Genomic DNA, 27887 nt, shown 5'->3' with positions numbered 1-27887 from the left:
ATTTTTTATTGTTAAATATATTTAAAATGTGGGATCAATTTTTTAAAAGATGTCAATTATTTTTTTTAAATGATGTCACTTCTTTAATTTTATTATATATATATAATTTATAAAAGAAATTTTTAAAAAAAAAAGTTTTAGGGTGTTGACACCCTTAAGTCTATATTGGCTTAGCCAGTGTTTGTAAAATAGACTCGTTCATGAAGCATCTTTTATTGTATCCTTTATGTTTACACAATTGTTTAGTGTGTGGCCTTTCTTTCAAAATTTACAGATATGAATGGAGTTTTGTCGATGGTCTGCTTCATCAATGGAGAATGTTGTAGAATGTACATACGCTTGATCTAACAAAGGATTTTAGATAAGGATTAAGGAATCCCTTTGGGTAAATAGCTTATGGTACACAAAATTAAACAAAAATAAATTCAACTTGCAAGGGATATCATAAATGTTTTTAAATAATTCTAAGAATCTTTGAGGAAGATGAAAGTTAAAAAAAAGTCCTTGAACCATTTTGTAAATTTTAAATAATTTCATGTCCCACATCTTTGGTGTGCCATAGGCAAAACTAAAGGGTTGTGTATAAGACGATAATATTTGACAACTTTAAAACATACTTACCTGGACGGGGTTAATGGGCGGTCAAATAGACTCATTGCCTAGGGCAGTAACCTCCATTGCACTTGGGAGGGGTGTTGCTCTAAGGTCTCTCCAAGCGAGAGAGCCTACGTCATAATTTGTGGCAGAGGGGATTTGCGTTCGCGCAGTCCCTACTAATCTTCAGTTATTATATTTCTTTTATATACCCATCTTCATCTTATAGTGAAAAGAAACCCCTAAAATTATTCACGCTTTGATCACAAGTACATAATTAATCAACTAGACGTGAGATTCTGTTTCCTTTGTGCTAAAGGAATAAGAGGAATGAGCCTATGAAAAGAGATTCCGTCTCCTATGTGCTCCCCTATATAAAATTTCGATCGGATGCTTATGGGCATTGTTATTTTCCAAACATGAATCGGTATATGTAATTATGTAGACTGTGTTTGATGACAGTGAGATTGTTTAAATGATTTTGATGGCCTCAAGCATATTCAAGGAGTAGAATTATTTACCCCAATGGGAGCGCTTCAACCCCAATCATATTAATTACAGTCTACATAAAACAGAACTAAAAGAAGAGGTAGTTAACAGGGTTTCAAATCGCGGTCACGTTTTCATTTCGTTTTTACCGCGATTGCGGCCATTGCAGGCACTATTGCGGGTGTAGCGGAAGGCAGCGCTACCGCGAAATCGTGGGCGCTATCGCAATAGCGGGGTGCTATTTGAAACCCTGGTAGTTAAACATAAAACAGAACTAAAATGACGATCTCAATTCTTTCGGTCAGTTCTTTTTATGCAGGGGTTGTAAGAATGAACTAAAAGGTGCTGTTGAATGAAATCGGAGGTGCTGTGACGGCTTTAACTGATAATGACACTTTGATAGATCACGAAAGAGCTGGACATGATAACCGTTTGCATGTGTTCACTTCGAAAGCATTGCTTCTGCTACGAACTGTTTTTCAGTAGAAAACAAGTTGGGAGACAACGACTTCGGTAAGGTTTATAAGGTAGTAAATGATGTCTTGAAACCGAACTTAATATCTGTCGGCACTGACTAATGAGATATAATTTAGGGAAATTTTATCGATGAAGAGGAGGTTTATGGAAGGTTTGAAGAGACAACAGTTCTGGACTTCTAGTGAATATGTTGGTGGGGGCGAATAGTAGTGGAGGGTCAAGGCTTATGTCATCTCTATTGTAGACATGGATGGATCGAGTAGGGATAGCCGAGGCGGTTGTTTTCATAATTGACGGTCAATTCGCTCATGAAAACAACTCTTCACAGAAGAGTTTGGAGCATTGCAATTGCGGCCATTGCACAAGTGTTATTTTATTATCTGTCCAAATTACAACCATGTTCATGTTACTTACTTTTTGTCAGTTGTACAACTCTTTTATTCCTAATCATTCAAGTAGTTTATTACTATTACTATTTCTATCCAGTGAATTTTAATTTGGAAAAAAACCCACAATTTTCTCATTGGTCATACTCAAGATCAAACCCAACATAGAGTAGAAAAACAAAAAGGGCAGCTTCCTCTAAACAGTAAAAACGCTACCTTTACAGCAATCTCAAGTCATAGACACATTGTCAATTAATAGGAGGTTCCACATCGGTTGAAGAATAAATTGACAAGTCTTGGATGTATTAACCGAGGAGCGTCTATTGCTGGTTGAAAACTATTTCCAAACCCCCTCTCTGGCCTTGGTTCACCCTTGGCCTTTGAGAATTTCTGGATGGACTCCCTTCAAGGTAAAGCCCTACTATTTCTAGTTTTCAAATTTTTATCATTTATTAACACCACACCAACTTTATTAGTTTCTTTAAATTTGTTCTTAGACACAAGAAGTATGTAGTTGAGACATGAATGACAAAACAAGCTTGACAAAGATGAAGAATGTAGATGTATAGATACATCTAATTTTATGTAGTTTGCTGATGCCATGATAAGTAATTTCAATATCTTGTCAAAACAACTAGTTTCGTCTCTCTTATTCTTGGATTTGCGTAGTGGTCACATCTGATTTTTCTTTTGATCAGTTCAGTGATAGTTGGTTTGCTTGAGCGTTCGGGCTTGTCTTTGTCTAGTGGTAAAGATGGTTGCTATGCTGAATGTTATTGATTTAGAAGGAGGCTGTTAGGGTGTTCTTATTTTATGTATTGTTTGGTATGGCCTGGTTTTATTACCATGCAGGGATGGTGTACCGAGTTTTGACAAGAAGAATAATCTTTGGGTACTTTTTTCCTTCGTCCATAATCCAGCACCGATCTTTAGTTTGAGTTGGTGAAAAAATCAACGAATGTTTCTAATGAGACCCTATTCTTTCCTTTAAAAAAAATTCTCTCTCATTCTTGTATCATTCTCCCATTCTCAGCAAGTTTCGATCTCAAATCTAAAATATCAATGGAGGAATGATCATCAATGTCAATCTTAAAGGAATCTTTGGGTTAATATCAACTTGCATGGAAGACAAATCGTCGGCTAAAGATTTACTAGTGGCAGGGCCTGCTCTAAGGGAGCACCCTGAGCCACCACTCAAAGCTCACAAATTTTTTTGTATTTATAATTAGGACCCTCTTTTTTATAATTTTATAAAAAAATTAGTTTTTGACCCTCTTTCGCTATTTCTCTTATTAATTCATTCAATTTTAAATTAAATTTAACCAATTTTTTATATTTATGATTAAGGCTCCTAATTTTTATAATTTCATGTTTTTCTCTCTTTTTTTTCCAAATCTTTCTCTTCAATTTCTCAGTTTTCATATTCCTTTCTTCACTAAGGGTTGGAGACTTCACTATCAAACTGAAAGTAGCTAGAATAAACTTGACCTTTCACCTCGAGAGATGGTAGAAGGTTGATCAATCACTAAGAAGTCTACATGTATACTGGAATTATGCTTACCCTCTGATAAGAGGAAGTCTACAGCCGAAACTTAACACTCAAGGTCAACCGAAAGTTGCTGCTCCAAAATCTCCTAATTATATGTAATTACTATTAATTCTCTAATTGTAATTGATTGTAATTTGATTACTATTGATTCTCTAACTGTAATTTGACTATCATATTACATATAAGGTGTATATAAACCTATCCTTGTGAATAATAAAAACACAACTTTTATATGGTATCGGAGAGCAATTAAGCACCACTGCAAACTCGATCCTACCCCTATCCATGGTTGCCGTCATCCAAATCACCCAAACTCAGTTACCACTCAAACTCACAAATATGAATTTCCCTTCTTGGTTTCACCAAATTGAAGCACTTCTCATTGGATTGGATTTAACGGACTATATCACTGGTGATACTCCTTGTCCACCAAAAATCATAGTCTCAACAGAAAAAAAATGATGTTCGTGAATCTAAAGAAATTCTGAATCTTGAGTACCATCTTTGGGTACGACAGGACAAATTGATTGTCCACGCGATAGGCTCCTCTCTTTCAGAATTTGTTTTACCGATGATAGCGAGAAGTGCCACGTCTATGGAAGCATTGAACAAGTTGATTGTCGTCTTTTCTAGCAAAATAAAATCAAGAGCGATAGCACTCAAAAGATTATTGACGATGTTGACGCAAGGAAACAAACTTGTCGCTGAATTCCTTCAAACAACCAATACCTTAGCCGATGAACTCGCCCTAGCCCAAGCCTCGATCCTTGATGATGAATTGGTGATTCATATCTTCAGCGGAATTATTCCCAAATTGAATGATATTGTCACTACGTTGAAAGCAAGGGAAACAACACTCACCTATGAAGAGGTTTTTGATAAATTAATTGATCATGAGAACGATTTGAAACGACAAGAAGAAGGGCTCATCTCACCTCTTAGTGTGAATTATGTACGAGGAAGAGGTAGTCATTCTTCACGACCACCAAACAAGGGAAATTACTGTGGTAACACTTTTGATCCTAATTTCAGAAATTGAAAGAAGCAAACTTTGGTCGAAAATTCTGCTCAAGGTCAGCAACGTTCAACCTGTCAACTTTGTGGCAAATATGGTCATGATGCCAAGAGATATTGGAACTACATTGTAACTCAAAATCAACAAGAGCGTCAAACAACAAATATGGTTCAAAAAGCCTCGAAGATAGTGGAGCCACTACACATGTGACCAACGACATAGCGACCTTGGATGTCTACGACGATTACGGAGGCAACTTATGAGCTAATCATGGCAAATGGTAAAGGAATTCCCATCTAAAAAATAGGTTCCACCAAAATTCTTTCATCTCCAAAAATTTTACACACTTAACGAGCCCACCTTGCACCCTAGAACATAATGGGATTTCAGAGGGAAAACACATGCATATAGTTAAGACATGTTTAACCTCACTACATGATGCTCATATGTCTGATAATTTCTGAATTTTTACCTTTGAAACAACAGTCTACTTAACTAGCTAATAGGATGACCACATTTGTTTTACAAAATAAAACTCCATTTGAACTAATGTTCCAACAAGAAACAAATTACAAAAAATTAAAAATCTTTGGTTGTTTATGCTATCCTTGGACTAAACCTTTTCAAAACGGAAAATTCAAAGCCAAATCTAGACCATGTGTTTTTATAGGATACTCACCCAGACAAAGTGCATACAAGTGCTTTGATCCTATTAACAACAAATTGATTTTCTCGCGACATTTTAAGTTTGATGAAAATTGTTTTTTGGTTTAAAGAAAAATTCTTTTATACTCAAGTGACTACAATTGAAAGAAGGAGAAGTTGTTCAATTAATTATTGTAGTCTGTGCTAACCCTAAAAATAAAATCATCACATGTATGTCCATTGGCTCAAGTCAATTACAAACATATATACTCCCTGAAGCTCACCCTCCTAATCAGTCTACATCACCACCTCTTGAAACTATACCTTCTCCCAACCACGACCTACAACTGATACACCTCCATCAAGACCAATCTCACACGTGATTCGTCTACATCCACATTCGATTCTATCCCAAACTCAAACATCCACCCAATAAAAATAAGATAAAAAACATGAGTTGTAAAATCCAACCCAAAATATTTTTTACCATGTCATGGATAACCCAACTAGACCTCAAATTGAATCTAGGTGTGCAACTGAAGCTATGAAGATGGTCAAATGGAGAGAAGCTATGACCAAAGAATTCAATGCCTTAATTTCCAAATGACATGTGGACCCTCGCCCCCCCAGATCCAAACACAATATTGTAGGCAATAAATAAGTGTTTCGAATCAAAAAAAAAATATTGATGGTTCAATAGAGAGATTCAAATCAAGATTAGTTGCTAAGGGGTTTCATCAACGTCCGAGAATTGACTTTAAGGATACGTACTATCCAGTTATTAAATCGTCTATAATACGAACAATTCTAGCAATTGCGGTCTCTAATAACCGGACACTCACTCACCTTGATGTCAACAATGCCTTCCTCCGAGAGCGTCTTGAAGAGGGTTAATTGACAAAGACAAAAGATATTATTTGTGCAAATTGAAAAAAGATGATCTATGGGCTAAAACAAGCTCCTAGGGTTTGGTACAAAGAACCCAGCAAGTTTGTCATTGATTATGGCTTCCAAAACACTTCGGCTGATGCATCCTTTTTGTGTAGACTCAAAGACGTAATATAACTTAATTCTTAGTTTAGAATAACAAGGATGCAACTCAACAATTTGTTTAAGAATTATCGGAAAAGTTTTCCCTAAAAGATCTTGGAAGCATAAGTTACTCCTTGGGAATAGAAGTAATACAAACTAATACCAATCTCCTTCTTCAACGCAAATATATACTTGACATACTGAGCGCCACCCGTCTTCCACTCAAGAATGAAACACTTAGCTCTAGACTATCACTTTGTACGGAAAATAAGTACAAGAGAATGAGTTGAAGGTTTAATATGTTTCTCTACAGAAAAATATGCGGATGGACTTACGAAACCTCTGTCTAGGCAACGGTTCGAGCATCTACGGAAGAAGAATGACGTCCTTGATGGAAGCTCATTCTTGCGGGGCATGTTAAGAGGAAGTCTATAGTCGAAACTTAATGCTCAAGGTCAACCGAAAGTTACTGCTTCAAAATCTCCTAATTATAAGCAATTACTATTAGTTCTCTAATTATAATTAATTGTAATTTAATTATTATTAATTCTCTAATTGTAATCGATTGTAATTTGACTATCGTCTTACATATAAGGTGTATATAAACATATCCTTGTGAATAATAAAAATAGTCCTTTTACACAATCTCTAAGTGTTATTGGTAGGTTGATAGATCCTTCAACTTTTATTGGTTGGTTGACAATTCCCCTTGGAGTTCTCTCTTTCTCTGCATTTTGTCTTCTGACTTGCTGCTACGTTATTTTTTGCAAGAATTTTGTCTAATAGACTCTTTCATAAAGCATCTTTTATTGTATCCTTTAGGAACACAAAATTGTTTATTGCATGGCCTTTCTCTCATAAAATTTACATATATGAGTGGAATTTTTTCGTTGGCCATGCCTCATCAATGGAGAATGTTGGCTTGATCCAACAAAGGATTTTAGATAAGGAATCCCTTGGGGTAAAAGGTTATGCTTCACAAAATTAAACAAAAATAAATTCAACTCTAAAAGGATACCGTAAATATTTTCAAATACATCTAAGAATTTTAAGGAAGATAAAAGTTAAAAAAGAATACCTTGAACCATTTTGTAATATTCAAGTAATATCAAGTCCCACATCTTTGACATGTTATAAGCAAAATTAAATGGTGGTGTATAAGATGAGAGTATATCACAACTTTTGAACATACTTACCTGGACGGGGTCAATGAGTGATCAAGAAGACTCATGGCCTGGGGCAGTGACATTCATTGCACTTGGGAGGGGTGCTGCTCTAAGGTCTCCCCAAGTGGGAGAGCCTACGTCATAATTTGTGGTAGAGGGGATTTGCGTGCGCGCAGTCCCTGCTAATCTTTAGTTATAATATTTCTTATATGTAATCATCTTTGTCTTCTAGGTAAAAGAACCCCTCACGTAAATCATGCTTTGATCTCAAGTACATAATTCATAGCATACATGAGATTGTCTCTTTTGTGCTAAAGGAAACAGAGGTAAGAAAGAGCCTATGGAAAGAGATCCTGTTCGAAGTAAGGTCCTATATAAATGTTCGATCAGATGCTCGTTCGGTGTGGACATTGTCATTGCTGAACATAAATCGACATATGTAATTATGTAGACTATGTTTAGCAGGGTTTCAAATCACGGTCCGAAAACGTGATTTCGTCCGTGAAATAACGGTTTCACCGCCGTCCGAGTTACCCGCTACACCCGCAATAGCTCCCAATAGCGCCCGCGACGGCCACAATCACGGTAAACCCGACATGACCGAAAACATGACCGCCACCGCGATTTAAAACCCTGATGTTTAGTGACAGTTAGATTATTTTAATGAAAGAGGTAGTTAAACTTAAAACAGAACTAAAATGACGATCTCAATTCTTTTGGTCAGTTCTTTTTATGCAGGGGTTGTAAAGATGAACTAAAAGGTGCTGTTGAATGAAATGGGAGGTGGTGCGATGGCTTTAACTGATAATGTCACTTTGATAGATCACGAAAGAGATGGGCATGATAACCGTTTGGATGTGTTCAACTTCGAAAGCATTGCTGCTGCTACAAACTGTTTTTCAGTAGAAAACAAGTTGGGAGACGACGGCTTTGGTAAGGTTTATAAGGTAGTAAATGATGTCTAGAAACCGAACTTAATGCCATCTCTATTGCAGACATTGATGGATTGAGTGGGGCTGGCCGAGGCGGTCGTTCTCATAATCGACGGTCACTCATGTAAACAACTCTTCTGTTGAAGAGTTTGGAGCATTGCAATTGTAGCAGTTACACAGGTGTTCTAATTTTATAATCTGCCCAAATTACAACTATATACATGTTACTTTTTGTCAATTGTACAACTCTTTTATTTCTAATCATTCAAGTAGTTTATTACTATTACTATTTCTATCCAGTGAATTTTAATTTGGAAAAAAACCACAATTCTCTCATTGGTCACACTCAAGATCAAACTCAACATAGAGTAGAAAAACAAAAAGGGCAGGTTCCTCTAAACAGTAAAAACGCTACCTTTACAGCAATCTCGAGTCATAGACACATTGTGAATTAATAGGAGATTCCACATCGGTTGGAGAATAAATTGACAAGTCTTGGATGTATGATAAAATGGAGCTAACAAGGATTGTAAAAAGCCTCTTTGTGCTTGGGGCAATGATGCAGCTAGTGAGGTAATAACCAAGGCGCGTTTATTGCTGGCTGGTTGAAAACTATTTCCAAACCCCCTCTCTGGCCTTGGTTCACCCTTGGCCTTTGAGAATTTCTGGAAGGACTCCCTTCTGGGTAAAGTCCAATATCGATCTTTGGTTTGGTTTGATTTGAGATAAAAAAAATCGATGAATATTTTTAATGAGATCCTACTCTTTCCTTTCAAAAAAATCTCTTATTTTTGTATCACTCTCCTTTTCGTCTTCAACAAGATCGAAAAATCTAAAATATCAACAGCAATAAGATCGACAAATCTAAAATATCGACAAGATCGACAATCTAAAGTATCAATGGAGGAATGATCATTAATGTCAATCGAAAAGGAATCTTGTCAGAAGTAGAGCTATTAATCTCAGCCCCTGATAATAGATTGACGAATTCCTATAAAAAAGAAGACAACACAACTGGAAAAAACAATATTATAATTAGTTAAATATGTTCTCTCTTTTTTTCACTTTTTGTCCAACTATAAGATTTTACCTCATCTTTCTTTTTTTCTCACTAGTGTTGTGTCATTAATACGATTTTCACTCTCGACCTCTTAGTTCTCACTCACTTCATATCTCTTAATTTTTTTTAATGTCATCGAAGTATAATTTCTTTGGAAGAGAAAGTGTTTCGAAGGATTTTAGTGAACAATTTTCTTTTTGCATCACACAATACTATTTCATCTTGTTTCTCACTAGGAAAAAAAAGTTGTGCTTAGCAGGTGATTCTTTTCTAATATCCAGTTTATTATCAATACTAGAAAAAGAATTGGAATGAAGAATTGAATCACACTTACACGCACCTATTTGTCCTCGTAAGGTGTTGTCAACTCTTATGCATTTTTCTTAGCATTTTGCATCTTTTGTTTCTCACTTCTCTTGGTTGCCATTCTCAATTGGTCATTGTATACATTTTTAGGGGTAAGGAGGTAAAAGTGAATGTCCTTCTATATGAGTTTCTAAGCAATAATGTCGAGACAATTTGAATTGAATTCGAGCTAGATGAGTTTCGAATCAAATATACACGTGAGAGACTAATTTGAATTTATTGAATTGAGGAGACGGATTTTGAATTTATGCAATGAAATCCAAAGATTGTCTGTGTTTTACACCGATGAAAATAGTCCATTAAACAATGTGTAACAAGACTTTCAATTTCTATAATGAACTTCTACGTCTATTTTGTATAGAACAATCTATGGATATCTAAAGATGGAGGAGAACATAATAGAACATTGTTTTCTTTTTTATGCCTTGTTGCTTTTGGTATGTTATTTGAAGAAAAAAGAAACTCACTCTTATTTTTAGGGGATAATCCTTCACAAAAATGGCCTTGAACCATTTCATAATATTCAATTAATTTTAAGTCCCACATCTCTGACATGCCATAAACAAAATTCAAGGGGATGTATAAGATAAGAATATATGCCAATATTTAAACATCCTTACCTGGATGGGGTCAATGTGCGATCAAAAAGACTCATGGCCTAGGACAGTGACCTCCATTGCACTTGGGAGGGGTATTGCTCTAAGGTCTCCCCAAAATATATATTATTTAAAAGTGTTAATGGATTGGGTACTTGTTTCGACTGCACATTTGCAATATTTAAAGTTAGAGTATGATAATAACATAGAAAGTATTGTACACTAAAAATTGTAGGGCTTTACCCCGATGGGAGTCCTAGAAATTCTCAAAGGCCAAGGGTGAACTAAGACCAGAGAGGGGGTTTGGAAATAGTTTTCAACCAGGCAATAGACGCGCCTCGGTTATTACCTCACTAGCTGCGTCATTGCCCCAAGCACAAAGATGCTTTTTACAATGCTTTTTAGCTCCATTTTATGATACATCCAAGACTTGTCAATTTATTCTCCAACCGATGTGGAATCTCCTATTAATTCACAATGTGTCTATGACTCGAGATTGCTGTAAAGGTAGCGTTTTTACTGTTTAGAGGAACCTGCCTTTTTTGTTTTTCTACTCCGTGTTGAGTTTGATCCTGAGTATGACCAATGAGAAAATTTTGGGTTTTTTTTTTCAAATTAAAATTCACTGGATAGAAATAGTAATAGTAATAAACGCTTGAATGATTAGGAAGAAAAGAGTTGTACAACTGACAAAAAGTAAGTAACATGAACATGGTTGTAATTTGGACTGATAATAAAATAACACTTGTGCAATGGCTGCAATTGCAATGCTCCACGCTCTTCTGTGAAGAGTTGTTTTCATGAGCGAATTGACCGTCAATTATGAGGAGATTTGCGTTCGCGCAATGCTCCACGCTTTCGAAGTTGAACACGTCCAAACAGTTATCATGTCCATCTCTTTTGTGATCTATCAAAGTGTCATTATCAGTTAAAGCTATCACACCACCTCCGATTTCATTCAACATCACCTTTTAGTTCATTTTTACAAGCCCTGCATAAAAAGAACTGACCGAAAGAATTAATATCGTCATTTTAGTTCTGTTTTAAGTTTTAACTACCTCTTCTTTTAGTTCTGTTTTGTGTAGACTGTAATTAATATGATTGGGGTTGAAGCGCTCCCTTTGGGGTAAATAATTCTACTCCTTAAATATGTTGAGACCATCTAAACCATTAAAACAATCTCACTGTCATCAAACACAGTCTACATAATTACATATACCGATTCATGTTTGGAAAATAACAATGCCCATAAGCATCCGATCGAACATTTATATAGGAGAGAGCACATAGGAGACAGAATCTCTTTTCATAGGCTTATACCACTTATTCCTTTAGCACAAAGGAGACAAAATCCCACGTCTAGTTGATTACTTATGTACTTGTGATCAAAGCGTGAATAATTTTAGGGGTTTCTTTTCCCTAGAAGACGAAGATGGTATATATAAGAAATATAATAACTGAAGATTAGTAGGGACTGCGCGAACGCAAAGCCTGATATTAGAAGAGATCACAGAAATTGGGTAGACAGAAAATTAAGAGCCCTAACCCTAAGACACTCGACTTTTGAATATCTCCTAAAAGGCTCCTATAAATAGAGAAAGTAATTATCACGCGCTTAGCACGTGATGATTTGCTGTCTAACCGAAGAGAGTCCTACTCCGCGTCATTTTTTATAAAGTAAATTCCTTTTGGGCAATTTGCAATTTTTAATGGTATATATTCCTTTATTAATTCCATTAGTATTTTTTATTTTCTATTATATGTAAATCACAGCTTAATTTTTATATGTTAATTTAATTATTTTGTTGAATTAATATTTATTTTGTATTGCAAAAAAGCAGCAGACTGCTACATCAAATTACTGTAAAAAGAACCTGCAGAAAAATAACAAAAGACCAACAACCAACCTATGCATCAAGATTCCAGCCTTTACAGATTGCAATATTAACATGCCGTTCCTTACTAATTTGCTTATCCCATAACTTGAGCCTGTCGGCTTCTTTGATCCGATTGAATATCTCCGATGACGAGCTTTCGAGCTTTTGAAACTGCTTGCGATTCCTCTCCCCCCAAATCAAAGCTATGTAATCATTCTAAGCAAGCTTCAACATTAGTGAAAGCATGGATTTCCACAACCTGCAGCTAGCTCAAGCCAACTCCAAACTCCAACTCATGACAATAGGTTGAAAATCTGTTTTAGCCCCCTGAAATTTTATAAGTTCAAATTCATTCCTATAATTTTAGAAGTTTTAGTTCGTCCCTAACATGAAATTTTACGTCTATCATTGCCTCCATGCCCAACTGCAACCCTGAGGGCTAGTACCTGCCAGTAGTAGTTATTCTTAATAACATAAAAATAGATCCAAGTAATCCAAATTTAGCCATATTAAGAAGAAGCTTCTGAAACAAGAAAATAAAACAAGCATAATTCCGACTAACGACGTCCCTAAGGCCAAACCCCCTTTAGGCTTATGACAATAAATAGTAGACCAATTAACTCTTGCACTCTTGACATGTTTGTTCTCCTCTTTCCAAAAGAACAATACACATAACCAGTTAACTTTCTTAAAAACTACACAAGGTAGGATTAGCTGCCAACTCCAAAAATTCTGGATGTTGTAGATAACAGACTGAATAAGTTGTCTTGTAATCTCTCAACATAAGAAAATTGTTTAAATTTCCAACTCTGTAATCTAACTGAGGTATTGTCAATGAGAAGGCACACAATCCTTAATAGTAAGCCTCCTAAAAATTAAAGGTATTCCAAGATATCTCACAGATAGATTCCCTTTCTTAACACCTGTTGATTCAAAGATACTCTATAAAACTACATTATTCATACTTGATGAGAAAATCTTAAACTTAACTGAGTTCATTCATATCCAAGAAGTTGTAAAACAACTTCATAACTCCCCACACACCTAAGACAGTCAAATGAACACTTGGTAAACATCAAGTCATCTACAAAAAACAAATTTATGAGGCAGATTTAAGGGAATTTGGGATGATAATTAAAGACTATATACTACGGGTGTTCAAATGATCAGTTCGGCCACCGAACCGACCAAATTATCATTAATTGAATTAATCATTTTTTTCTTTAATCGTTAACTAAATCGAACATTTTATTTTTTAAATCATTAACCGAACCGAATAAAGTTGTTTAGCCACTTTATTGACTCGAGCTATCATGATACTTCATCACTAAGGCCATGTTTGCCCAAGTTGTTTGATCAATTAAACAACTCTTATGTTGAAGAGTTTGGGGGTGCTGCAATTGCAGCCACTACACAGGTGTTTCTTATATTTCAATATTTTACTATCTGTCCAAATTACAGCCATATTCAAGTTACATTTTGTCAGTTGTATAACATTTTTATTCCAAATCATTCATGCTGTTTATTACTATTACTATTTCTATCCAATGAAATTTATTTTGAAAAAGAAAAAAAACCACAATTCTCTCATTGATCACACTCAAGATCAAACTCAACATAGAGTAGAAAAACAAAAAGAGCAGCTTCCTCTAAACAGCAGAAACGCCACTTTTACAGCAATCTCGTGAATTAATGGGAGATTCCACATCGGTTGGAGAATAAATTGACAAGTCTTGCATGTATTATAAAATGGAGTTAACAAGCATTGTGAGAAGTATCTTTGCGCTTGGGGCAATGACGCAGCTTGTGAGGTAATAACCGAGGCGCGTCTATTGCTGGTTGAAAACTATTTCCAAACCCCCTCTTTGGCCTCGGTTCACCCTTGGCCTTTGAGAATTTCTGGAAGGATTCCCTTCGGGGTAAAGTCCTATATTTTGTAGTTTACGAAACTTTATATGTTATTAACACCACACAGATTTTATTAGCTTCTTTAAATTTATTTTTAGCTACACGAAGTATTCAGTTGAAACAAGCTTTGACAAATATCTACTTTCCAAAGCTTGATAAAAATGAAGAATGCAGTGTATTGTTTGGTTGCTGTTAGCTGTTGATCGACGCATATGTATTGTTTGGTATGGCCTGGTTTTGTTACCATGCAGGGATGTACTGAAGGGATGATGTACTGAGTTTTAACATGAATAATAATCTTTGGGTAGTCTATTCCTTCATTCTTCCTTCATTCATAATTTAATACTGATCTTCGATTTTTCTTTTCCTTCATCCATAATTTAATACCAATCATTGATTTGAGTTGGTAAAAAATATCGATGAATGTTTTTACTGAGACCCTATTCTTTCGGCAAAATCAACGAGATAATGCGTTGAATTTTTTTTTTCACGAGATAGTGCCATCGCCAGATTAATTGCTCAGATGGGGTGATCTCTACAGTCCCCATATAGGTCGCCATGCACGCCCAGCGACCTACTAGGTCGCCATGCACGCCCAGCGACCTAGGTAGGTCGCCATGCAATCCATGCAGCCCCCAAAGGTCGCCATGCACGTCCCAACACGCTGGGCATCCGAGGATATTTATATAGCTCTGTCGAAAGCCCACAATGGAGATATACTCTCATTAAACGAAACAAATTGACTATTTCTATTGGAGTTTATAATTAATTGGATTTTAAAATATTAATGGGTTTAAGTTAAAAAATTATTATATATTAATATTTCAAACGGCTCTGGAGATTGGATTGAATATAAACGAACAAACATAAATGAACGGATTACTGAACGTTCACGAGAGTAAATGAATGAACAAGCCTTATTCGTGTTCGTTCATTTAATTAAACGAACATAAAATATTGTTCATGTTCGTTCATTTAATAAATAAACGAACATAAATGAACTTCCCGACAATTAATTTACAAATAGTTCGTTGAGCGCTCGATTCGTTTACATACATATTAAATTTTTTATTGTTAAATATATTTAAAATGTGGGATCAATTTTTTTTAAAATGATGTCACTTCTTTAATTTTATTATATATATATATATATATATATATATATATATAATTTATAAAAGAAATTTTCTTTTTAAAAAGTTTTGGGGTGTTGACACCCCTAAAGTCTATATTGGCTCAGCCAGTGTTTGTCAAATAGACTCGTTTATGAAGCATCTTTTATTGTATCCTTTATGTTTACACAATTGTTTATCGTGTGGCCTTTCTTTCAAAATTTACAGATATGAATGGAGTTTTGTTGTTGGTCTGCTTCATCAATGGAGAATGTTGAAGACTGTACATACGCTTGATCTAACAAAGGATTTTAGATAAGGATTAAGGAATCCCTTTGGGTAAATAGCTTATGGTACACAAAATTAAACAAAAATAAATTCAACTTGCAAGGGATATCATAAATGTTTTTAAATAATTCTAAGAATCTTTGAGGAAGATGAAAGTTAAAAAAAAAGTCCTTGAACCATTTTGTAAATTTTAAATAATTTTAAGTCCCACATCTTTGGCGTGCCATAGGCAAAACTAAAGGGTGGTATATAAGACGAGAGTATATGACAACTTTAAAACATACTTACCTGGACGGGGTTAATGGGCGGTCAAATAGACTCGTTGCCTAGGGCAGTAACCTCCATTGCACTTGGGAGGGGTGTTGCTCTAAGGTCTCTCCAAGCGAGAGAGCCTACGTCATAATTTGTGGCAGAGGCGATTTGCGTTCGCGCAGTCCTTACTAATCTTCAGTTATTATATTTCTTTTATATACCCATCTTCATCTTCTAGTGAAAAGAAACCCCTAAAATTATTCACGCTTTGATCACAAGTACGTAATTAATCAACTAGACGTGAGATTCTGTTTCCTTTGTGCTAAAGGAATTATTTACCCCAATGGGAGCGCTTCAACCCCAATCATATTAATTACAGTCTACATAAAACAGAACTAAAAGAAGAGGTAGTTAACAGGGTTTCAAATCGCGGTCGCGTTTTCATTTCGTTTTTACCGCGATTGCGGTCATTGCAGGCACTATTGCAGGTGTAGCGGAAGGCAGCGCTACCGCGAAATCGTGGGTGCTATCGCAATAGCGGGGCGCTATTTGAAACCCTGGTAGTTAAACATAAAACAGAACTAAAATGACGATCTCAATTCTTTCGGTCAGTTCTTTTTATGCAGGGGTTGTAAGAATGAACTAAAAGGTGCTGTTGAATGAAATCGGAGGTGCTGTGACGGCTTTAACTGATAATGACACTTTGATAGATCACGAAAGAGCTGGACATGATAACCGTTTGCATGTGTTCACTTCGAAAGCATTGCTTCTGCTACGAACTGTTTTTCAGTAGAAAACAAGTTGGGAGACAACGACTTCGGTAAGGTTTATAAGGTAGTAAATGATGTCTTGAAACCGAACTTAATATCTGTCGGCACTGACTAATGAGATATAATTTAGGGAAATTTTATCGATGAAGAGGAGGTTTATGGAAGGTTTGAAGAGACAACAGTTCTGGACTTCTAGTGAATATGTTGGTGGGGGCGAATAGTAGTGGAGGGTCAAGGCTTATGTCATCTCTATTGTAGACATGGATGGATCGAGTAGGGATAGCCGAGGCGGTTGTTTTCATAATTGACGGTCAATTCGCTCATGAAAACAACTCTTCACAGAAGAGTTTGGAGCATTGCAATTGCGGCCATTGCACAAGTGTTATTTTATTATCTGTCCAAATTACAACCATGTTCATGTTACTTACTTTTTGTCAGTTGTACAACTCTTTTATTCCTAATCATTCAAGTAGTTTATTACTATTACTATTTCTATCCAGTGAATTTTAATTTGGAAAAAAACCCACAATTTTCTCATTGGTCATACTCAAGATCAAACCCAACATAGAGTAGAAAAACAAAAAGGGCAGCTTCCTCTAAACAGTAAAAACGCTACCTTTACAGCAATCTCAAGTCATAGACACATTGTCAATTAATAGGAGGTTCCACATCGGTTGAAGAATAAATTGACAAGTCTTGGATGTATTAACCGAGGAGCGTCTATTGCTGGTTGAAAACTATTTCCAAACCCCCTCTCTGGCCTTGGTTCACCCTTGGCCTTTGAGAATTTCTGGATGGACTCCCTTCAAGGTAAAGCCCTACTATTTCTAGTTTTCAAATTTTTATCATTTATTAACACCACACCAACTTTATTAGTTTCTTTAAATTTGTTCTTAGACACAAGAAGTATGTAGTTGAGACATGAATGACACAACAAGCTTGACAAAGATGAAGAATGTAGATGTATAGATACATCTAATTTTATGTAGTTTGCTGATGCTCTAACCATGATAAGTAATTTCAATATCTTGTCAAAACAACTAGTTTCGTCTCTCTTATTCTTGGATTTGCGTAGTGGTCACATCTGATTTTTCTTTTGATCAGTTCAGTGATAGTTGGTTTGCTTGAGCGTTCGGGCTTGTCTTTGTCTAGTGGTAAAGATGGTTGCTATGCTGAATGTTATTGATTTAGAAGGAGGCTGTTAGGGTGTTCTTATTTTATGTATTGTTTGGTATGGCCTGGTTTTATTACCATGCAGGGATGGTGTACCGAGTTTTGACAAGAAGAATAATCTTTGGGTACTTTTTTCCTTCGTCCATAATCCAGCACCGATCTTTAGTTTGAGTTGGTGAAAAAATCAACGAATGTTTCTAATGAGACCCTATTCTTTCCTTTAAAAAAAATTCTCTCTCATTCTTGTATCATTCTCCCATTCTCAGCAAGTTTCGATCTCAAATCTAAAATATCAATGGAGGAATGATCATCAATGTCAATCTTAAAGGAATCTTTGGGTTAATATCAACTTGCATGGAAGACAAATCGTCGGCTAAAGATTTACTAGTGGCAGGGCCTGCTCTAAGGGAGCACCCTGAGCCACCACTCAAAGCTCACAAATTTTTTTGTATTTATAATTAGGACCCTCTTTTTTATAATTTTATAAAAAAATTAGTTTTTGACCCTCTTTCGCTATTTCTCTTATTAATTCATTCAATTTTAAATTAAATTTAACCAATTTTTTATATTTATGATTAAGGCTCCTAATTTTTATAATTTCATGTTTTTCTCTCTTTTTTTTCCAAATCTTTCTCTTCAATTTCTCAGTTTTCATATTCCTTTCTTCACTAAGGGTTGGAGACTTCACTATCAAACTGAAAGTAGCTAGAATAAACTTGACCTTTCACCTCGAGAGATGGTAGAAGGTTGATCAATCACTAAGAAGTCTACATGTATACTGGAATTATGCTTACCCTCTGATAAGAGGAAGTCTACAGCCGAAACTTAACACTCAAGGTCAACCGAAAGTTGCTGCTCCAAAATCTCCTAATTATATGTAATTACTATTAATTCTCTAATTGTAATTGATTGTAATTTGATTACTATTGATTCTCTAACTGTAATTTGACTATCATATTACATATAAGGTGTATATAAACCTATCCTTGTGAATAATAAAAACACAACTTTTATATGGTATCGGAGAGCAATTAAGCACCACTGCAAACTCGATCCTACCCCTATCCATGGTTACCGTCATCCAAATCACCCAAACTCAGTTACCACTCAAACTCACAAATATGAATTTCCCTTATTGGTTTCACCAAATTGAAGCACTTCTCATTGGATTGGATTTAACGGACTATATCACTGGTGATACTCCTTGTCCACCAAAAATCATAGTCTCAACAGAAAAAAAATGATGTTCGTGAATCTAAAGAAATTCTGAATCTTGAGTACCATCTTTGGGTACGACAGGACAAATTGATTGTCCACGCGATAGGCTCCTCTCTTTCAGAAATTGTTTTACCGATGATAGCGAGAAGTGCCACGTCTATGGAAGCATTGAACAAGTTGATTGTCGTCTTTTCTAGCAAAATAAAATCAAGAGCGATAGCACTCAAAAGATTATTGACGATGTTGACGCAAGGAAACAAACTTGTCGCTGAATTCCTTCAAACAACCAATACCTTAGCCGATGAACTCGCCCTAGCCCAAGCCTCGATCCTTGATGATGAATTGGTGATTCATATCTTCAGCGGAATTATTCCCAAATTGAATGATATTGTCACTACGTTGAAAGCAAGGGAAACAACACTCACCTATGAAGAGGTTTTTGATAAATTAATTGATCATGAGAACGATTTGAAACGACAAGAAGAAGGGCTCATCTCACCTCTTAGTGTGAATTATGTACGAGGAAGAGGTAGTCATTCTTCACGACCACCAAACAAGGGAAATTACTGTGGTAACACTTTTGATCCTAATTTCAGAAATTGAAAGAAGCAAACTTTGGTCGAAAATTCTGCTCAAGGTCAGCAACGTTCAACCTGTCAACTTTGTGGCAAATATGGTCATGATGCCAAGAGATATTGGAACTACATTGTAACTCAAAATCAACAAGAGCGTCAAACAACAAATATGGTTCAAAAAGCCTCGAAGATAGTGGAGCCACTACACATGTGACCAACGACATAGCGACCTTGGATGTCTACGACGATTACGGAGGCAACTTATGAGCTAATCATGGCAAATGGTAAAGGAATTCCCATCTAAAAAATAGGTTCCACCAAAATTCTTTCATCTCCATAAATTTTACATCTTTCTATTATTCTTCATGTTCCTAATTTACATAACAATTTGATATAAGTTTTTAAATTATGTCAAACTAATGATGTTTCTGTTGAATTTTGTGCAAATGGCGTATTGGTGAAGGATTTGGTCACGGGGGCAACGCTGGCAAAGGGAACTATCAATAGTGATCTCTACTATTTGGATAGTGACAATTCATCTAAAAAACACCAAGTTTTTCCTTTAAATTTAAATTCTAATGCATGACATAGTAGACTAGGACATCCTAAAACGTTAAACTTTGTTTTAGAAAAATTTAGTTCAAATAAAAAAGGCTCAATTAGTGATTGTAATGCTTGTCATCTAATAAGTCTTAAATTACTTTTTTCTGACTTTACTTTATCTAGCTCAAAATCGTTTGAATTTATTTTTAGTTACATCTGAGGAGCCCAAAATCAATTCCCTTAATAATCATCACTATTATATAATTTTTGTAGACCATTTCTCTCGTTTTACATGACTTTATCCACTAAAACATAAATATAAGGTTCAAACAATTATTTCAATATTTAAGACTGAAATTAAAAATCTTATAGAAATAAAATTGTTACTATTTTTATTGACAACGGGGTGGATATATAAGATTTACAAAGTTTTTTAACGAACATGAGATTACACACTTAACGAGCCCACCTTGCACCCTAGAACATAATGGGATTTCAGAGGGAAAACACATGCATATAGTCAAGACATGTTTAACCTCACTACATGATGCTCATATGTCTGATAATTTCTGAATTTTTACCTTTGAAACAACAGTCTACTTAACTAGCTAATAGGATGACCACATTTGTTTTACAAAATAAAACTCCATTTGAACTAATGTTCCAACAAGAAACAAATTACAAAAAATTAAAAATCTTTGGTTGTTTATGCTATCCTTGGACTAAACCTTTTCAAAACGGAAAATTCAAAGCCAAATCTAGACCATGTGTTTTTATAGGATACTCACCCAGACAAAGTGCATACAAGTGCTTTGATCCTATTAACAACAAATTGATTTTCTCGCGACATGTTAAGTTTGATGAAAATTGTTTTTTGGTTTAAAGAAAAATTCTTTTATACTCAAGTGACTACAATTGAAAGAAGGAGAAGTTGTTCAATTAATTATTGTAGTCTGTGCTAACCCTAAAAATAAAATCATCACATGTATGTCCATTGGCTCAAGTCAATCACAAACATATATACTCCCTGAAGCTCACCCTCCTAATCAGTCTACATCACCACCTCTTGAAACTATACCTTCTCCCAACCACGACCTACAACTGATACACCTCCATCAAGACCAATCTCACACGTGATTCGTCTACATCCACATTCGATTCTATCCCAAACTCAAACATCCACCCAATAAAAATAAGATAAAAAACATGAGTTGTAAAATCCAACCCAAAATATTTTTTACCACCCAACTAGACCTCAAATTGAATCTAGGTGTGCAACTGAAGCTATGAAGATGGTCAAATGGAGAGAAGCTATGACCAAAGAATTCAATGCCTTAATTTCCAAATGACATGTGGACCCTCGCCCCCCAGATCCAAACACAATATTGTAGGCAATAAATAAGTGTTTCGAATCAAAAAAAATATTGATGGTTCAATAGAGAGATTCAAATCAAGATTATTTGCTAAGGGGTTTCATCAACGTCCGAGAATTGACTTTAAGGATACGTACTATCCAGTTATTAAATCGTCTATAATACGAACAATTCTAGCAATTGCGGTCTCTAATAAATGGACACTCACTCACCTTGATGTCAACAATGCCTTCCTCCGAGGGCGTCTTGAAGAGGGTTAATTGACAAAGACAAAAGATATTATTTGTGCAAATTGAAAAAAGATGATCTATGGGCTAAAACAAGCTCCTAGGGTTTGGTACAAAGAACTCAGCAAGTTTGTCATTGATTATGGCTTCCAAAACACTTCGGCTGATGCATCCTTTTTGTGTAGACTCAAAGACGTAATATAACTTAATTCTTAGTTTAGAATAACAAGGATGCAACTCAACAATTTGTTTAAGAATTATCGGAAAAGTTTTCCCTAAAAGATCTTGGAAGCATAAGTTACTCCTTGGGAATAGAAGTAATACAAACTAATACCAATCTCCTTCTTCAACGCAAATATATACTTGACATACTGAGCGCCACCCGTCTTCCACTCAAGAATGAAACACTTAGCTATAGACTATCACTTTGTACGGAAAATAAGTACAAGAGAATGAGTTGAAGGTTTAATATGTTTCTCTATAGAAAAATATGCGGATGGACTTACGAAACCTCTGTCTAGGCAACGGTTCGAGCATCTACGGAAGAAGAATGACGTCCTTGATGGAAGCTCATTCTTGCGGGGCATGTTAAGAGGAAGTCTATAGTCGAAACTTAATGCTCAAGGTCAACCGAAAGTTACTGCTTCAAAATCTCCTAATTATAAGCAATTACTATTAGTTCTCTAATTATAATTGATTGTAATTTAATTATTATTAATTCTCTAATTGTAATCGATTGTAATTTGACTATCGTCTTACATATAAGGTGTATATAAACATATCCTTGTGAATAATAAAAATAGTCCTTTTACACCATCTCTAAGTGTTATTGGTAGGTTGATAGATCCTTCAACTTTTATTGGTTGGTTGACAATTCCCCTTGGAGTTCTCTCTTTCTCTGCATTTTGTCTTCTCACTTGCTGCTACGTTATTTTTTGCAAGAATTTTGTCTAATAGACTCTTTCATAAAGCATCTTTTATTGTATCCTTTAGGAACACAAAATTGTTTATTGCATGGCCTTTCTCTCATAAAATTTACATATATGAGTGGAATTTTTTCGTTGGCCATGCCTCATCAATGGAGAATGTTGGCTTGATCCAACAAAGGATTTTAGATAAGGAATCCCTTGGGGTAAAAGGTTATGCTTCACAAAATTAAACAAAAATAAATTCAACTCTAAAAGGATACCGTAAATATTTTCAAATACATCTAAGAATTTTAAGGAAGATAAAAGTTAAAAAAGAATACCTTGAACCATTTTGTAATATTCAAGTAATATCAAGTCCCACATCTTTGACATGTTATAAGCAAAATTAAAGGGTGGTGTATAAGATGAGAGTATATCACAACTTTTTAACATACTTACCTGGACGGGGTCAATGAGTGATCAAGAAGACTCATGGCCTGGGGCAGTGACATTCATTGCACTTGGGAGGGGTGCTGCTCTAAGGTCTCCCCAAGTGGGAGAGCCTACGTCATAATTTGTGGTAGAGGGGATTTGCGTGCGCGCAGTCCCTGCTAATCTTTAGTTATAATATTTCTTATATGTAACCATCTTTGTCTTCTAGGTAAAAGAACCCCTCACGTAAATCATTCTTTGATCTCAAGTACATAATTCATAGCATACATGAGATTGTCTCTTTTGTGCTAAAGGAAACAGAGGTAAGAGCCTATGGAAAGAGATCCTGTTCGAAGTAAGGTCCTATATAAATGTTCGATCAGATGCTCGTTCGGTGTGGACATTGTCATTGCTGAACATAAATCGACATATGTAATTATGTAGACTATGTTTAGGTTTCAAATCACGGTCCGAAAACGTGATTTCGTCCGTGAAATAGCGGTTTCACCGCCGTCCGAGTTACCCGCTACACCCGCAATAGCTCCCAATAGCGCCCGCGACGGCCACAATCACGGTAAACCCGACATGACCGAAAACATGACTGCCACCGCGATTTGAAACCCTGATGTTTAGTGACAGTTAGATTATTTTAATGAAAGAGGTAGTTAAACTTAAAACAGAACTAAAATGACGATCTCAATTCTTTTGGTCAGTTCTTTTTATGCAGGGGTTGTAAAGATGAACTAAAAGGTGCTGTTGAATGAAATGGGAGGTGGTGCGATGGCTTTAACTGATAATGTCACTTTGATAGATCACGAAAGAGATGGGCATGATAACCGTTTGGATGTGTTCAACTTCGAAAGCATTGCTGCTGCTACAAACTGTTTTTCAGTAGAAAACAAGTTGGGAGACGACGGCTTTGGTAAGGTTTATAAGGTAGTAAATGATGTCTAGAAACCGAACTTAATGCCATCTCTATTGCAGACATTGATGGATTGAGTGGGGCTGGCCGAGGCGGTCGTTCTCATAATCGACGGTCACTCATGTAAACAACTCTTCTGTTGAAGAGTTTGGAGCATTGCAATTGTAGCAGTTACACAGGTGTTCTAATTTTATAATCTGCCCAAATTACAACTATATACATGTTACTTTTTGTCAATTGTACAACTCTTTTATTTCTAATCATTCAAGTAGTTTATTACTATTACTATTTCTATCCAGTGAATTTTAATTTGGAAAAAAACCACAATTCTCTCATTGGTCACACTCAAGATCAAACTCAACATAGAGTAGAAAAACAAAAAGGGCAGGTTCCTCTAAACAGTAAAAACGCTACCTTTACAGCAATCTCGAGTCATAGACACATTGTGAATTAATAGGAGATTCCACATCGGTTGGAGAATAAATTGACAAGTCTTGGATGTATCATAAAATGGAGCTAACAAGGATTGTAAAAGGCCTCTTTGTGCTTGGGGCAATGATGCAGCTAGTGAGGTAATAACCAAGGAGCGTTTATTGCTGGCTGGTTGAAAACTATTTCCAAACCCCCTCTCTGGCCTTGGTTCACCCTTGGCCTTTGAGAATTTCTGGAAGGACTCCCTTCTGGGTAAAGTCCAATATCGATCTTTGGTTTGGTTTGAGTTGAGATAAAAAAAATCGATGAATATTTTTAATGAGATCCTACTCTTTCCTTTAAAAAAAATCTCTCTTATTTTTGTATCACTCTCCTTTTCGTCTTCAACAAGATCGAAAAATCTAAAATATCAACAGCAATAAGATCGACAAATCTAAAATATCGACAAGATCGACAATCTAAAGTATCAATGGAGGAATGATCATTAATGTCAATCGAAAAGGAATCTTGTCAGAAGTAGAGCTATTAATCTCAGCCCCTGATAATAGATTGACGAATTCCTATAAAAAAGAAGACAACACAACTGGAAAAAACAATATTATAATTAGTTAAATATGTTCCCTCTTTTTTTCACTTTTTGTCCAACTATAAGATTTTACCTCATCTTTCTTTTTTTCTCACTAGTGTTGTGTCATTAATACGATTTTCACTCTCGACCTCTTAGTTCTCACTCACTTCATATCTCTCTTAATTTTTTTTAATGTCATCGAAGTATAATTTATTTGGAAGAGAAAGTGTTTCGAAGGATTTTAGTGAACAATTTTCTTTTTGCATCACACAATACTATTTCATCTTGTTTCTCACTAGGAAAAAAAAGTTGTGCTTAGCAGGTGATTCTTTTCTAATATCCAGTTTATTATCAATACTAGAAAAAGAATTGGAATGAAGAATTGAATCACACTTACACGCACCTATTTGTCCTCGTAAGGTGTTGTCAACTCTTATGCATTTTTCTTAGCATTTTGCATCTTTTGTTTCTCACTTCTCTTGGTTGCCATTCTCAATTGGTCATTGTATACATTTTTAGGGGTAAGGAGGTAAAAGTGAATGTCCTTCTATATGAGTTTCTAAGCAATAATGTCGAGACAATTTGAATTGAATTCGAGCTAGATGAGTTTCGAATCAAATATACACGTGAGAGACTAATTTGAATTTATTGAATTGAGGAGACGGATTTTGAATTTATGCAAAGAAATCCAAAGATTGTCTGTGTTTTACACCGATGAAAACAGTCCATTAAACAATGTGTAACAAGACTTTCAATTTCTATAATGAACTTCTACGTCTATTTTGTATAGAACAATCTATGGATATCTAAAGATGGAGGAGAACATAATAGAACATTGTTTTCTTTTTTATGCCTTGTTGCTTTTGGTATGTTATTTGAAGAAAAAAGAAACTCACTCTTATTTTTAGGGGATAATCCTTCACAAAAATGGCCTTGAACCATTTCATAATATTCAATTAATTTTAAGTCCCACATCTCTGACATGCCATAAACAAAATTCAAGGGGATGTATAAGATAAGAATATATGCCAATATTTAAACATCCTTACCTGGATGGGGTCAATGTGCGATCAAAAAGACTCATGGCCTAGGACAGTGACTTCCATTGCACTTGGGAGGGGTGTTGCTCTAAGGTCTCCCCAAAATATATATTATTTAAAAGTGTTAATTGATTGAGTACTTGTTTCGACTGCACATTTGCAATATTTAAAGTTAGTGTGATGTTAATAACATAGAAAGTTTTGTACATTAAAAATTGTATGGCTTTACCCCGATTGGAGTTCTCCTAGAAATTCTCAAAGGCCAAGGGTGAACCAAGGCCAGAGAGGGGGTTTGGAAATAGTTTTCAACCAGCAATAGACGCGCCTCGGTTATTACCTCACTAGCTGCATCATTGCCCCATTTTACAATGCTTGTTGGCTCCATTTTATGATACATCCAAGACTTGTCAATTTATTCTCCAACCGATGTGGAATCTCCTATTAATTCACAATGTATCTATGACTCGAGATTGCTGTAAAGGTAGCGTTTTTACTGTTTAGAGGAACCTGCCTTTTTTGTTTTTCTACTCCATGTTGAGTTTGATCCTGAGTTGACCAATGAGAAAATTTTGGGTTTTTTTTTTCAAATTAAAATTCACTGGATAGAAATAGTAATAGTAATAAACGCTTGAATGATTAGGAAGAAAAGAGTTGTACAACTGACAAAAAGTAAGTAACATGAACATGGTTGTAATTTGGACTGATAATAAAATAACACTTGTGCAATGGCTGCAATTGCAATGCTCCACGCTCTTCTGTGAAGAGTTGTTTTCATGAGCGAATTGACCGTCAATTATGAGGAGATTTGCGTTCGCGCAATGCTCCACGCTTTCGAAGTTGAACACGTCCAAACAGTTATCATGTCCATCTCTTTTGTGATCTATCAAAGTGTCATTATCAGTTAAAGCTATCACACCACCTCCGATTTCATTCAACATCACCTTTTAGTTCATTTTTACAAGCCCTGCATAAAAAGAACTGACCGAAAGAATTAATATCGTCATTTTAGTTCTGTTTTAAGTTTTAACTACCTCTTCTTTTAGTTCTGTTTTGTGTAGACTGTAATTAATATGATTGGGGTTGAAGCGCTCCCTTTGGGGTAAATAATTCTACTCCTTAAATATGTTGAGACCATCTAAACCATTAAAACAATCTCACTGTCATCAAACACAGTCTACATAATTACATATACCGATTCATGTTTGGAAAATAACAATGCCCATAAGCATCCGATCGAACATTTATATAGGAGAGAGCACATAGGAGACAGAATCTCTTTTCATAGGCTCATACCACTTATTCCTTTAGCACAAAGGAGACAAAATCCCACGTCTAGTTGATTACTTATGTACTTGTGATCAAAGCGTGAATAATTTTAGGGGTTTCTTTTCCCTAGAAGACGAAGATGGTATATATAAGAAATATAATAACTGAAGATTAGTAGGGACTGCGCGAACGCAAATCCCCTCTGCCACAAATTATGACGTAGGCTCTCCCACTTGGGGAGACCTTAGAGCAACACCCCTCCCAAGTGCAATGGAGGTTACTGCCCTAGGCAATGAGTCTATTTGATCACCCATTAACCCCGTCCAGGTAAGTATGTTTTAAAGTTGTCATATACTCTCGTCTTATATATCACCCTTTAGTTTTGCCTATGGCACACCAAAGATGTGGGACTTAAAATTACTTAAAAATTACAAAATGGTTCAAGGACTTTTTTTTTAACTTTCATCTTCCTCAAAGATTCTTAGAATTATTTAAAAACATTTATGATATCCCTTGCAAGTTGAATTTATTTTTGTTTAATTTTGTGTACCATAAGCTATTTACCCAAAGGGATTCCTTAATCCTTATCTAAAATCCTTTGTTAGATCAAGCGTATGTACATTCTACAACATTCTCCATTGATGAAGCAGACCATCGACAAAACTCCATTCATATCTGTAAATTTTGAAAGAAAGG

The 27887-nt window shown here is 35.5% G+C and overlaps 1 long non-coding RNA gene, 10 other non-coding genes and 2 pseudogenes across 11 annotated transcripts; 10 read left to right on the top strand and 3 right to left on the bottom strand.

The window, feature by feature from the left end:
- Positions 1–613: 613 nt before the first annotated feature.
- On the top strand, positions 614–774 carry LOC120170043. Its single transcript, XR_005520722.1, has one exon. It is a non-coding gene; the product is annotated as a U1 spliceosomal RNA (small nuclear RNA).
- Positions 775–7375: 6601 nt separating this feature from the next.
- Positions 7376–7536, top strand: LOC120170042. The gene has a single exon (XR_005520721.1). It is a non-coding gene; the product is annotated as a U1 spliceosomal RNA (small nuclear RNA).
- Positions 7537–8823: 1287 nt separating this feature from the next.
- On the top strand, positions 8824–8978 carry LOC120170029. Its single transcript, XR_005520709.1, has one exon. It is a non-coding gene; the product is annotated as a U4 spliceosomal RNA (small nuclear RNA).
- Positions 8979–10323: 1345 nt separating this feature from the next.
- Positions 10324–10480, top strand: LOC120170023. The gene has a single exon (XR_005520705.1). It is a non-coding gene; the product is annotated as a U1 spliceosomal RNA (small nuclear RNA).
- Positions 10481–10548: 68 nt separating this feature from the next.
- LOC120170028 lies at positions 10549–10691 on the bottom strand (annotated as a pseudogene).
- A 204-nt stretch (positions 10692–10895) lies between these two features.
- Positions 10896–27528, top strand: LOC120169518. Its single transcript, XR_005520664.1, has 3 exons — positions 10896–10907; positions 16147–16151; positions 27362–27528. It is a non-coding gene; the product is annotated as an uncharacterized LOC120169518 (long non-coding RNA).
- Positions 13961–14111, top strand: LOC120170027. Its single transcript, XR_005520708.1, has one exon. It is a non-coding gene; the product is annotated as a U4 spliceosomal RNA (small nuclear RNA).
- LOC120170022 lies at positions 15773–15932 on the top strand. Its single transcript, XR_005520704.1, has one exon. It is a non-coding gene; the product is annotated as a U1 spliceosomal RNA (small nuclear RNA).
- On the top strand, positions 22983–23143 carry LOC120170041. Its single transcript, XR_005520720.1, has one exon. It is a non-coding gene; the product is annotated as a U1 spliceosomal RNA (small nuclear RNA).
- Positions 24423–24577, top strand: LOC120170031. Its single transcript, XR_005520711.1, has one exon. It is a non-coding gene; the product is annotated as a U4 spliceosomal RNA (small nuclear RNA).
- Positions 25927–26069, top strand: LOC120170024 (annotated as a pseudogene).
- Positions 26154–26298, bottom strand: LOC120170030. The gene has a single exon (XR_005520710.1). It is a non-coding gene; the product is annotated as a U4 spliceosomal RNA (small nuclear RNA).
- Positions 27366–27526, bottom strand: LOC120170032. The gene has a single exon (XR_005520712.1). It is a non-coding gene; the product is annotated as a U1 spliceosomal RNA (small nuclear RNA).
- Positions 27529–27887: the final 359 nt, after the last annotated feature.

The sequence above is a fragment of the Hibiscus syriacus genome, unplaced genomic scaffold (genome assembly GCF_006381635.1).
Source record: "Hibiscus syriacus cultivar Baekdansim isolate YM2019G1 unplaced genomic scaffold, ASM638163v2 tig00111769_pilon, whole genome shotgun sequence".
In the NCBI taxonomy this organism is placed as follows: Eukaryota; Viridiplantae; Streptophyta; class Magnoliopsida; order Malvales; family Malvaceae; genus Hibiscus; species Hibiscus syriacus.
Note: the sequence above shows the minus strand (reverse complement) of the source record. Positions and strands in the feature narration are given on the sequence as shown.